The sequence below is a fragment of the Macaca fascicularis genome, chromosome 5 (genome assembly GCF_037993035.2).
Source record: "Macaca fascicularis isolate 582-1 chromosome 5, T2T-MFA8v1.1".
NCBI classification, from domain to species: Eukaryota; Metazoa; Chordata; class Mammalia; order Primates; family Cercopithecidae; genus Macaca; species Macaca fascicularis.
Window position 1 is genome coordinate 47,903,508 of NC_088379.1, and position 12,366 is coordinate 47,915,873.

The following is a 12,366-nucleotide window of genomic DNA, read 5'->3' on the forward strand; positions in this document are numbered from 1 at the left end:
CTATCAAATTAGCCTGCCTCAGTGTCATGGCAGAAGACACAAGATTCCTTCATTAGAGACAAAGGACAATGTATCACTCATAGCAATAGTAGCCAGAGTATCAGTATTTGCTCTGGTTCGCACAAGGAGACATGAAGAAAGCCAGGTGGGGCTTATACACCCAATGGGCTGTGTTACCAGTGAGAAACTCAGAGTTTAGGGAACCCAAATCTTTATAATGGTCAGTAAGTACCTGACCTTTGCTCAGAAGGGACACATTAACTTTATCTTTATATTGGATAGTAAACAAATTTGCTCTTTGCTCCACAGGGATAAATTATCTCTGTTCCAAGACTGTTTGCTATGTAAACATCCCTGAAATGATATTGCAGAACAAGAGTAGCCAGTCCCACGTCACAAGATGTGCAGAAATGCAAGCGATCCATGGAGAAATGTCTCCCTGTTAACAAGCAGATGTGGAGGAAGAGCTAAGCAGAAAAAACTATAGATATCCACCATAGATACATCTCTGGAGCTGTGGTACCTTCTACAGTGGCTAAGGCAATGAGTCTAGCACTTGTTACAAATGAATTCAGGGAATATTTATTAATCTGTATTTTAGAAAATGTTTACCATTAGATTGTTTTTCTTAAGAAAAATGTTGATATCTCTAAAAGGAAATTTTGAAAACAATATTAATGTGTCACAACAATATATATGAAGGAAAACAATTTAAATTACTGTCAATGATGAATTTGAAATAATTTTTTCATGGACTCTTATTTTTTATTTTCTGTTTCTGTTTCTTAAAGAAATATTGTAGCAAAGGGGAAAGTAGGGTATTGTTTGACATTTTTCCTGCTTGAGGGAATCTGAAGTATTCTGATTCTGTATGAATAAAAAAATTAGAACACTTACGGATACTTTTTAAAAATTCTAAGGCAGAACTAAGGGGATTGAATACCCTGGGAACTCTCAATAACCATTTCAGATATTTTTATTATATTTATACATGCTTTTGAAATTCTGGTTAGCCACAATTCTGTGAATGATGAAGTCATAGTCTTAGGAGATGAATCACTAGCCAAGGCTTACTGCTACCAGTATAAACTTACTCTATAATTTCTCTCTGACTGATTGTTGTAGAATGGTAGCTTGTAAGTAAACTAGTGATTTATTTGTTTATTGTATTCAAATGATGAATTTGAAATAATTTCATTGATGGCCTCTCATTTTTAATTTTCTGTTTCTGTTCATTACAGAGATACTGTAGAAAATGGACAAGTAGGCTATTGTTTGATGTTTTTCCTGCTTAAGGGCAAGCAACTTGTCTTAAGTTGTTGAAGCCATAAAATACTGGGCTTGAATTAGTTTAACTCACTTTATAGAAAATTTAGCATAGCAATTAAGCACTTAAATATTTAGTAAATTAAGAAAATGGTCCTCAAATCAATTACAATACCAGGATTTTAGATCTCAGTGAAGGATGAATATTTAGAAGCTTCCTTCCCTCTAAATCAGTGTTAATGCTTTTTTTGTCTGTCTCTGAAATTTAAGAAAGATAATCCCTGTTTTTTCCTTGTTTCTCCCATTTCTAACCCAAGAGAAAATGAAACTATTTCAGTCATATTTAGCAGTAGAGTTAATTTACTAGCAAATCTAAGTGGAACAAATTACACACTGTTTTTCATGTGAGAAAATATGTTCTTAAGTTAGAGGAATATTTCAATAACAAATATCCCTTAGAATCTACATGCAAGACACTAGCTTATCTAATGAGAAAAGTCAGAGAAGTAAAACAACAAAACAACTTCACATTCTTTAATATGTTCATTCAGAATATTAAATGCCATTAATCGACCATCATTATTATAAAATTTACTATTTAGATAAGTGAGTTTTAGTACAGTGCTATTTAAAGTATGGAACTGTTACTGGTATGTGATAAGTACAGAAATCGAGACTAAGCATTTAGAAACCTAGAACAATTTGACATAGCAATCTTCTGTTGAATCTAATAATAAATTTTTTTTTCAATTTTTCAATTCTCCTATGGAGAATGATATTTGGAAATACAAATAAGAAAACTAGTTCTTACCACAGATAGTTTTAGAAACCTGTTTTAGTATAAAGCCATCATTTAGTATAAAGTCATCTATTATTACCATTACTCTGAAGTGGTTACTGAGCATTACAGCAGTAGGTAGGATTATAAGTTGTTTACTAAATATGCTAGATTTATTGACTCATGTATTTATTTATTGAGAATCCAAAATATTTGAAGTACTTGATGAAGTTGATGTCCTAACCATTGCCTCTCTGCCCATATTCTCTCTTGGAAATATTACAGGATTCTGCTCACTTCTGACTCCAGCCTCAGCATGCTGTACCATGGTGGGCTAATATTAGTTAGTCTAATAATACATGAGTCTAATATCATGTCATCCAAGAATCTGGAATTGAGAAACTGAGAGACTGAGTGATTAGGTCATAGGAGGCACATGAACTGAAATGTCACCAGTTGTTACAACACCAAACCCAACGCCACTTGTAGGCTGACGTTAGAGAACATAGAACATGAGTAAGCAGAGGTTCTGAGATAGAATAAGGGGGAATGGGGCAAATGACAAACATGCCAGAAACAGAGAGAGCGATCCCGTCAAAATGTAAGTCAGGTCCTGTCACTCCTCGGCTCAAATCCTGCCTTGTCTTCCCATGTCACACAGAGTAAAAGTCTTCACAACTGACTACAAGCTGTAAGGAATCTTTCCTCCTCTCTCTGACTTCATCTTCTACCACGCTCTTTGACATTCATTGCAGTTTAGTCATCCAACCTTGTTCTTCCTTGATGCCAGGCACATTATTGCCTCAGGGCCTTTGTACTTGCTCTTCTGCTTGGTATGCTCATATGCAGTTTCCTGCCTGGTTGGCTCCCTCACCCTTCTTCAGAGTTTTGTTCAAACATGATCTTCCAGGTGAGGCCTGCCCTGAGCACCCTACTTAAAATTGCAATCCCGGCCGGGCACAGTGGCTCGCACCTGTAATTCCAGCACTTTGGGAGGCCAAGGAGGGTGGATCACTTGAGGTCAGGAGTTCAGCCTGGCCAAAATGGTGAAACTCCGTCTCGACGAAAATAACAAAAATTACCCGAGCGTGGTGGTGAGCACCTGTAATCTCAGCTGCTTGAGAGGCTGAGGCAGGAGAATCACTTGAATCAGGGAGGCAGAAGTTGCAGTGAGCCGAGATTGCACCACAGCACTCCAGCCTGGGTGACACAGAGAGACTCTCTCTCAAAAAAATAAAATAAAATTGTAATCTCGGTCAGGAGCAATGGCCCACACCTGTAATCCCAGCACTGTGGGAGGCCAAGGTGGGTGGATCATCTGAGTCCAGGAGTTGAGACCAGACTGTGCAATACAGCAAGACTCCATCTCTACAAAAAATAGAAAAATTAGCTGGGCGCAGTGGTGTGTGCCTGTGGTTCAGCTACTCTGGAAGCTGAGGTGGGAGGACTGCTTGAGCCCAGGAGGCAGAGATTGCAGTGGGCTGAGATTGCACCACTGCACTCCAGCCTGGGTGACAGAGCAAGACCTTGTTTCAAAATAAATAAATAATAAAATTGAAATTCTGCCCCCACCACACTCCCTATCCTCCTTTCCCAATGTATTTGTTTCTCCATAGCACTATTTCTACACCCTTCACTCTATTCCCTCCTTCTCCATTTGTTTAACATTTTTATTGATTTTGGGCTTATTTTTCCATTGTATCTTTTTACAAACATAAGCATTTATGTATACATTTTCATATCCTTTCCTGCTTCTTGTGCTAAAGGTGTATACCATAAGCACCATTTTGAACCAGTTTTCCTGGAGCTACATGGAGATCGTCATTCCTTTTCTTTTTATTGATGCACAGTCCTCCATCATGTGGATGTATCATAGTTTTTAAACTAGTCCCATATTGATAATATTTGGGTTGTTCTCAGTCTTTTGCTATTGGAAGTAATACTATAATAAATAGCTATGTGTATAGGTCATTATATACTTTATCCAGTTTGCTTTTAGAATAGATTCTTAGAAGCAAGATAAGTGGATAGCTCCCTTTTTAAATTGAGATGATACAAGAGGATTTCTGTTCATTATATCCAACAAGTCATGATTAAGATTGCTACCTACCCCTGTAGGTCCACCTCAAGTGACCCTTCTTCTGGGAAAACTCTTATTCCAGGCAGAAGGAATCTACTGCTAGTTCCCTAATATGCCCTCAGGTAAAAATAAAAAACAATCCTTATATTTTATATTCTTTCTTGTTCACATCACTCACATGGTACTTTTTACATGCTGCTTTGTATATACAGTAATTTATGTACCTCTGATCTCCTTAAATGGACAATAAGCTGCTACCGATTAAGGAGCACATTCTTTTTGATGTTTATCATCTCTGGTCCCTAACAATGTGCCTTGCACTGGTAATGGATGACTGAATGAATAAGTACAACAGGTATTTGTAATCCTGCACATGACAGTGCCCCATATAAAAGTGTCCATGTGATTTATGTTTCACATAACATACCAGAAAAAAAGTCTCAAGTGGACTAAAGAGTTGAATGTAAAAAAGGTAAAAAAAAAAAAAAAAAAAAAAAAAAAAAGAAACTATAAGAAAAAAAAAGAAGTGATATTTATTACCTGCTTAGAGGTCAGTTAAAGGATTGTTTGAGCCTTATGCCTTTACTTTTTTTCTTTTTTCCTGAACTAGTCACTACTTGAGAAACTTACACCTTTAAATAAGACTGACACAATAAAATGAGCCTGGAGCCTTCCAGCACATCATTTTGGATCCTCTTAAATAGCTCCTGCCCATATTCTCTCATGGTAACAATCCTAGCCGGTGGCACTTCAAGGGATGATTAAATATTCTTGCCCAAATCTAAGGCTCCAGAGTCATGCCCATTGTTACAGCCATGTGGAAGATCTGGCAACTGCATTATTGTGCTAAGGAAGAGCATCAGCTTCTGTGTGGAGGTTGTGGCCTTTCGACTGAGTGTAGGAGGAGTTATTTGTTCTATGTTCATATGCCCTGCCTGGACTCTAACAGGCTACACCTACTCTTAAAGGGGACCTTGTGCAACATTATGATGTAGCTCTGAATGCATCAGAGGTGAAGAGATAGACAGGCATGTCTTTTATCTTTGCTTTTGGAGAGGTTGGAGAAATTCATTGCCTCCCACGTAGACTGCAATCCCACCTCTGAAAGCAGTACACACTCTCTGTCTGCCCTATAGTATATAAATACCCTCTCCCTACCAGGATGATTACAGTTAACACCATGATCTGCCCTGCTGTCACTGCACAGCAGAATTTTGGTGATTTGCTCATGAGCTGTCTACAAATGATTCCATATCATGATTTGAGTCCAATATTCAAATAGTAAGCAGAGCTGCTAACTGATAGCTGCATCTGACTCAAGGTGAACTAAAATACAAGGCCACACCTCCTGATCAACTGACCTGGGCTGCAAAAATAGGCAGTAGAAAAAGCTCAAAGAACTTGGGAGGATTCTCCTGGTAGGGAAGAGGAAACCAGTCCTCCAATAATGCAGTCCTACAGTAAGACAGCCATGCCAACAGACAAAGCAGTTCTGTTGGCCATTGCTTCACGTGTAGGTGCCCTATGTGAGGTAAACCATACCCACTGATAACAGGGAGCCACCTGTGCCATACCCAACTATTCATCTCTACTCTGCCCTGCCCAACACCTTACCCTCATTTTTCTAGAATAGAGTGAAGATGTGAGATGAAGGCTATCTGGTTTCCAGGAGCTCTGGGAAGATAGAATCTGTTTACACAACGATGGACTCTTCTGCATTAGGGAGCTTTGCAGTTTGGGCTCTAGTCCAGCAGATCTGGTTACCAATTTGTCTCAATGCTGGAAACTCACAACCCTGCCAAGTCACAGAATCTCTAACCCTTAAATGCAACTGTTTCTTCCACACGCCCTTTGCAAACGGCATGGAAACAAAGGTTGCAGCTGCCTGCAACTACTTTGTTTTGGCATTCACAAGGAATCACCCTGTTATCTAGCGTTGAACCCAGTACACTTGGCTCTCATCTGTTTCCCAGGCTCTATACTTTGGCTTTTCATGTCTGCTTCTAGTCTTCCTTGTATCAGGACCCGTTCGAATTTTTCTTCTCTGTTGTATAGGCCCAGGACTCTTGCCGCTAATTTCTGACTCTCAGATCTTCTTGCTTTGTTTATTTTGGTGTTATTACTGCCCTGGGTAAAAGACTACTTCTGCCCCCATAAAACTCCTAGAGGCTAGGCTGGTTCACTAACTTTTGCAATAAGAAGCTCAGATGCTGAAGCTTTATTTCAGCAAACTGCTGACTGATGGGTCTTCAGCCATTCCTACCTATCTCTCCAGTACCTGGACTACTGCCCAAGTATACAGGCAAATTTTGAGCAAGAGATCCAGGAACTACCTCCCTCTCTCTCTCTCTCTCTTTTTTTTTTTTTCTTTCCCTAGATGGAGTTTTGCTCTTATGCCCAGGCTGGAGTGAAGTGACACAATCTTGGCTCACTGCAACCTCCACCCCCCCGGGTTCAAGCGATTCTCCTGCCTCAGCCTCCCAAGTACCTGGGATTACAGGCGCCCGCCACCATGCCCAGCTATTGTATTTTTAGTAGAGACAGGGTTTTGCCATGTTGGCCAGGCTGGTCTTGAACTCCTGACCTCAGATAATCCACCTGTCTTGGCCTTCCAAACTGCTAGAATTACAGGTGTGAGCCACAGTGCCCAGCCGAACTACCTCCCTCTCTAAAGAACTGATTGCTTCAATGCTGGGTTCCAGAGTTGCTGAGACATCAAATCTGGCAAACGGGCTGTTAGAGGAAGATTGTGTTGTTGGTATCGCAAAGGCAATGACCCTTAAGTTCTCAATATTATCCCTCAATCCCCACCCCAGATGGTAGTTGACTAGGTATCAATACCCTTTTAAGTAAAAGAGTGGAGAACTCATCATGCTCATGGGCCAAAGCGCAATTCTGAAGTCAGAACAGCTGGGTCTAATTCAGCTCCACTACTTCCTGGCTATGGTACTGGAAATTATTTAACCTCTCTATATCTCAGTTTCTTCATTTGTAAAATGCAGATGATGATGAGAATAGCAGCTACCTCCAAAGATTAATGTGAGTTTTAAATGAATTATCACTTGTCATAAAAGTGGTTAATAACTATCAGCTGCTATTATTATTGGGCCAATTTGGAGACCTGGATATTTATAGAATTAAATTTCCAGGGCACATATAACTGTCTACATAAGAAGGATGATGAATAGAAAGTAACTTTGTAGACATACTTGGGCAAACTGAACAGTTGATGATGTCAGTCGGGGTAATACTCCAGGAGTTTCCCAAAGACTCAGAAATGGAATTCTCTACAACTTCCTAGAAGGCTAATTATGTAAGTATCTCAGTGGCAGCTTAATTTCCTTTTGCTTGATATAAGTCTCTATGTATAATCTACTCTCTCCACCACATCTCTAGGTCAATACTCAGAATAATGTATTTTAAATCCTAGGGCAGATTATTGAGACTTATCTAATTGACTTGGATATTTGGATTATTCCAAATTTTCTTCCATCTTTGAATAGTAGTTTCTCTAGAACATCAAACACATTCAGAAGTGGTTCATATTCCACTCTTCCAACTTCACTGTCCTACTGATATACTACTTAAAGAAAAAAAAGAAATAATACATGTTATTTAAGAGTTTATCTTCCCATCCGCTGCCACTGAAAAAGGGTAGAAGACAAGGTATTGTTTCATTTTGGATAAGACAGCAGCTTCTTGACAGTTCAAGAACCTGTTCACCGTCTGCTCTGATCACAGACTTACCCACCTCTACATCTATATAATATACGCCCCCAACAGTGTGATAGGGGACCACCCTCTAGACAGAGAATCTCCCTAAAAAAGCCCCCCTTCATTTTGCCACCAAGCGTTCAATTCAAAATTTCTTATATACCTAACCTTTAAGGTTCCTAGAACTCCTTTGTAAAATCGCATTGTACCAAGACAGTGAAGAAGAGGCCTCTTGATTGACCAAAGGGAGGCACATCTGGAGGAGGGATGCTGGTGAGGAACAGATTAAAGAGGGCAAGTAGAAAATAACTGACCATGTGTACCTATGAAGATTAAATGGACGGACTGTTTAGTGAAATGATCTGTTATGTTAAAAAATGGATGGATTGGATAGCAAAGGTTTTGTCAAAGAATCTGAGCATTTTCTAAGGAAATGCAAATATTTCTGTGTCTAGCAATTTCTACTACTTTGTAGCATGTGCTTATATAGACACACACACACACACACCTCTTGATTTAGGATTTTAGGATGGCTAAATATCTTTAAGCCATTGAGTAATAGTTTTTCATTCTAAATACTTTTAGTGGTTTGTAATATTTTCCACTTTGTCAGGAGTTTCACTAAGCGCTAACCTGCATGTAGGAGCAAGTTATGAAAACAGGTCACACCTGCTCAGAAAAGAAACAAATCCTTCTTCCAGCAACAATCCAAGCTTACAAAACACAACACCTAAAAAGCTAGTTGGGTTAACTGGGATGCATACTTCAGACACCTACTAACTCTGCTCCTTGTAGCTATATAAAAGTCACTTTTAGAGTGACTTTAAAAAAACATGCTTAGCCGGGCACGGTGGCTCACGCCTGTAATCGCAGCACTTTGGGAGGCCAAGGCGGGTGGATCACGAGGTCAGGAGATCGAGACCATCCTGGCTAACACAGGTGAAACCCCGTCTCTACTAAAAATATAAAAAATTAGCCGGGCGTAGTGGCTGGCGCCTACTACTCAGCTACTCAGGAGGCTGAGGCAAAAGAATGGCGTGAGCCCGGGAGGTGGAGCTTGCAGTGAGCCGAGAGGGCGCCACTGCACTCCAGCCTGGGTGACAGAGCAAGACTCCGTCTCAAAAAAAAAAATTACAAATTAAAAATTAAAAATTAAAAACATTCTCTAACACTTCTGGGTCACCAGAGAAGACAGGGTATCATAGCTAACCTGAAAGAGGAAGATTCTGGCAAGGTTAAGGATAGAAAGGAAATATTCTTGTCCTTATGCTTCTCAGTGAGAACTTAAAACTCTCTTCTCAGCAATTCTTAAAGGCTGTTGGCTCTCAGGAGGTGGAGAGTGACCTAGTTTTAAGGATGACATATATAGTATGACATGTTGCTCTTTTGGAAGGAGAAAATGTAATTTTAAAAGTCAACCATTCAAAACAATTACAAATTTCCACTTCAATGATTTGAGATATAACCATATTTATCTAAAATTCTCTTTTAGGAGGCTTCACTTAGCCTAAATCCATTCTCTCTCTCATTTAAAAAACATGTATTGAGCACTTACCATGTACTAGGCATTGTTGTAGGCAGTGTTTTAGGCACTGGAGATATAACAGTGAACTCTGTTCTCATGAAGTTCACATTCTACTGGGGAGAGACAGGCAGTGAAGAAAAAAAGAAAGAAAGAAAAGAAAGGAAGGAAGGAAAAGAACAAGAGAGAAAGAAAGGGAAAGAAAGATGTGTCTGAGAAAAAATGAAACAGGATTAAGAGGATGGGGAATGATACGGACGCTATTTTATGGAGAATCATCATAATGAGGATAGTGATTTTAGGTGCTATTTGGGCAGAGACCTGAATGAAGTGAGGGAGTCAGTCACGTGACACCGTGAAGGACGACTAGATCCTAGACAGATAGAAAAGTAAGTGCAAAGTTCCTAAAGTAGAAATATGCTTGGCTTGTTTGAAGAAAATCAGGAAGGCCAGTGTGGCAGAGTGATGGGGGAAGGGTGTTAATGAGATACTTGCAGAAGTTGCCGAGTATCAAGAGCCTTATAGGCCAAGGAAAAGACTTTGAAGTACATTGGGAAGCCAGTTGCTTCCAAGGATTCTGAGCAGGAGAGTAACCTGATGAGACTTAACACAAAGGATCATCTGGTTGCCATGTACACAAGAGACTGTAAAGAAGCAAAGTGGAATGGCTCACTAAAAGAGTACCACTGTAATCTAGACAAGAGAAGATGGCAACTTGAATTAGAGTCATAGCAGTGGAGGTGCTGGGAGGTAATTAGACATATTTTGAATGTAGAGCCAGCATGACCTGCTTAAAGATTGGATTTGGTGGGTGAAAGAAAGTGAGGAGTAGGGATTATCCTAAGGTTTTTGGTCTGAGCATTTAGAAGAAACGAGCTGTCATTTATTGGAATGATGATAACTACAGGACAAGCAGATTTAAGGGTGTATCTTGTGCAGTGTGTATGTGTGTGTATGAACTGAACGTTGTCTTATACTTAAGAGGCCTATTAAACATCCAAATACCTAGATTGGTGCCTGCCACATAGTGGATACTCAATATTTATTGAATGAAAAAGGTAAGATATTGAGTAAGGCAATAGAATTTGAAAATCCAAGTATATCTATCCACTATGAACTTCTCTATATATCTAAGTACATTTACTCTTATGTTTTGCAACCATGAGAACTCATCAGAATCCTTTACTTTTTGATCGTGGAAGAGATACTGGAGATACTGGAGATTCTCCAACTCACGCATTCTAAAGTAAATTAAGGACCAGAGATTAGAGAGCAGCGATCAAGGTCAAGCGCATTTATGCTACCGCTAGAACCCGACCATCAGGCTTTCTGATTCTTAATTCATTGTTCCACACTGCAACAAGCTTTTCCTGCCCCACAAACATTAGTGCTAACTTCATAATGTCCGGTGAACTATTCAAGGAGTATATTTGAACGGTTCTCCTTACAGAAACTGACTAGTTGGAATCTATTTTACAAAGCACTGAATGCAAGTGAAACCTGCTATACGTGAAGTCAGTCATGATTTTTAACCCTCTGGCCATAAGTTCAACTGGTCAGAAAGAGCAATGATATTTAAATGAGCATTACATAGATAATATATATTACTTGACAATTATGTTAGCAAACAAACAATCACATCCTTTGACTAGGTCTGTATAGCTAGAAAAATACTCGACTTATAGTTAGCCAGCAAACTTTTAACACGTTTTTTGCTACGAATAAATAGCTACCTGGTTTTAAGTAGAACTTACAGTCTACTTAACTTACAACACACCAAGTATTGAGTGTCCACTGTGTCAGTGTACTAGACATGGTAAGCAAAAATGAACGTCTCCTTAAAGCAAGTAAACAGACAAAAACAAACGAAAAATAATTCTTAGAAAATCAATTTTTTAAAAAGTGCAAACACCTATTGAGAACTACTGATCAGGTAGTGCTAGAATACGCAGAATAATTAGATCTTTGTGGAATTGTCAGGAAGAGGTTTCCTGAATGAGTGAGTATGGGATTTAAGAAAGGGAATCAGATATGGCAGGCGGAGAATATGGTACTAGAAAAGCTAAAGGATAGAAGCAAGCCAGTCAAGGCAATGAGTCCACACTCAGGTGTAACAGGACTGGATCATTGTTATTAAACTAAGGGTGGAGGCGGCAACTGAAGAAAAGCTGCAAACACAAGCCAAAGCAGTTCACAATTGACATCTGAAGACCAATGAATGTGATCAAAACAAAGCATTTAAGTTTTGTTTGGGTTTGCTGCCACATTCTAAAGGCGGACTTCACATTCATACAATTTTCTGCATTCTTCACTATCTGTCAGCATGTTTAAGTACTTTTAACACACAACTTTTTAAAAAAAATCAAGACACACTATGAGGAACTTTTTCCGAAGAAAATGATCCAAGGAGCAGAATGTGAGTCAATAAACGGAGAAAGGGGGTAGAGAAGCGGTTTACTATCCCTTGCTTCCGCCCCTGTGTGCTGCAAACTTTAAGCCGGGAAAACTATGTTTTAACGGATGAGATAATGCCTTTAAAACTGCTTAGCACAGTGTCTGGCCAGTAGGAAGCACTCAAGCAATTATGATTATTATTTTGACCTTAGACCTCTCTTAACTGTCTGAAACTGGGGTTTATTTTCAGGGGAAGAAACGGACACAGGCAGTCTCAGACGATCCCGCCAGCCGAGACAATCTCCAATTAAAAGTCGGCATCGATTAAATATTTGCTGAACAAAGTAAACTGTCTCTCCACCGCCGGGCTGAGCGCCCACTCGAGGTCTGGCCCGGAACAAGTGCGAGACTGGCCCGCGGGTCCCACACTCCGTGTAAGGGGTGGAGAACACCCCACACGCCCAGGCCAACAGGCGGGGCTGATCGAGGTCCGTGTTAGCCACCTCAGTACCGCCAGCGGCGAGCCGCCTTCTCGCCTCCCGGCCTGCAGGAACCCTCCCTAACCAGCCCGGCCTCGTCCCACATCCGCCGACACGCCCCTTCCGGCCTAAT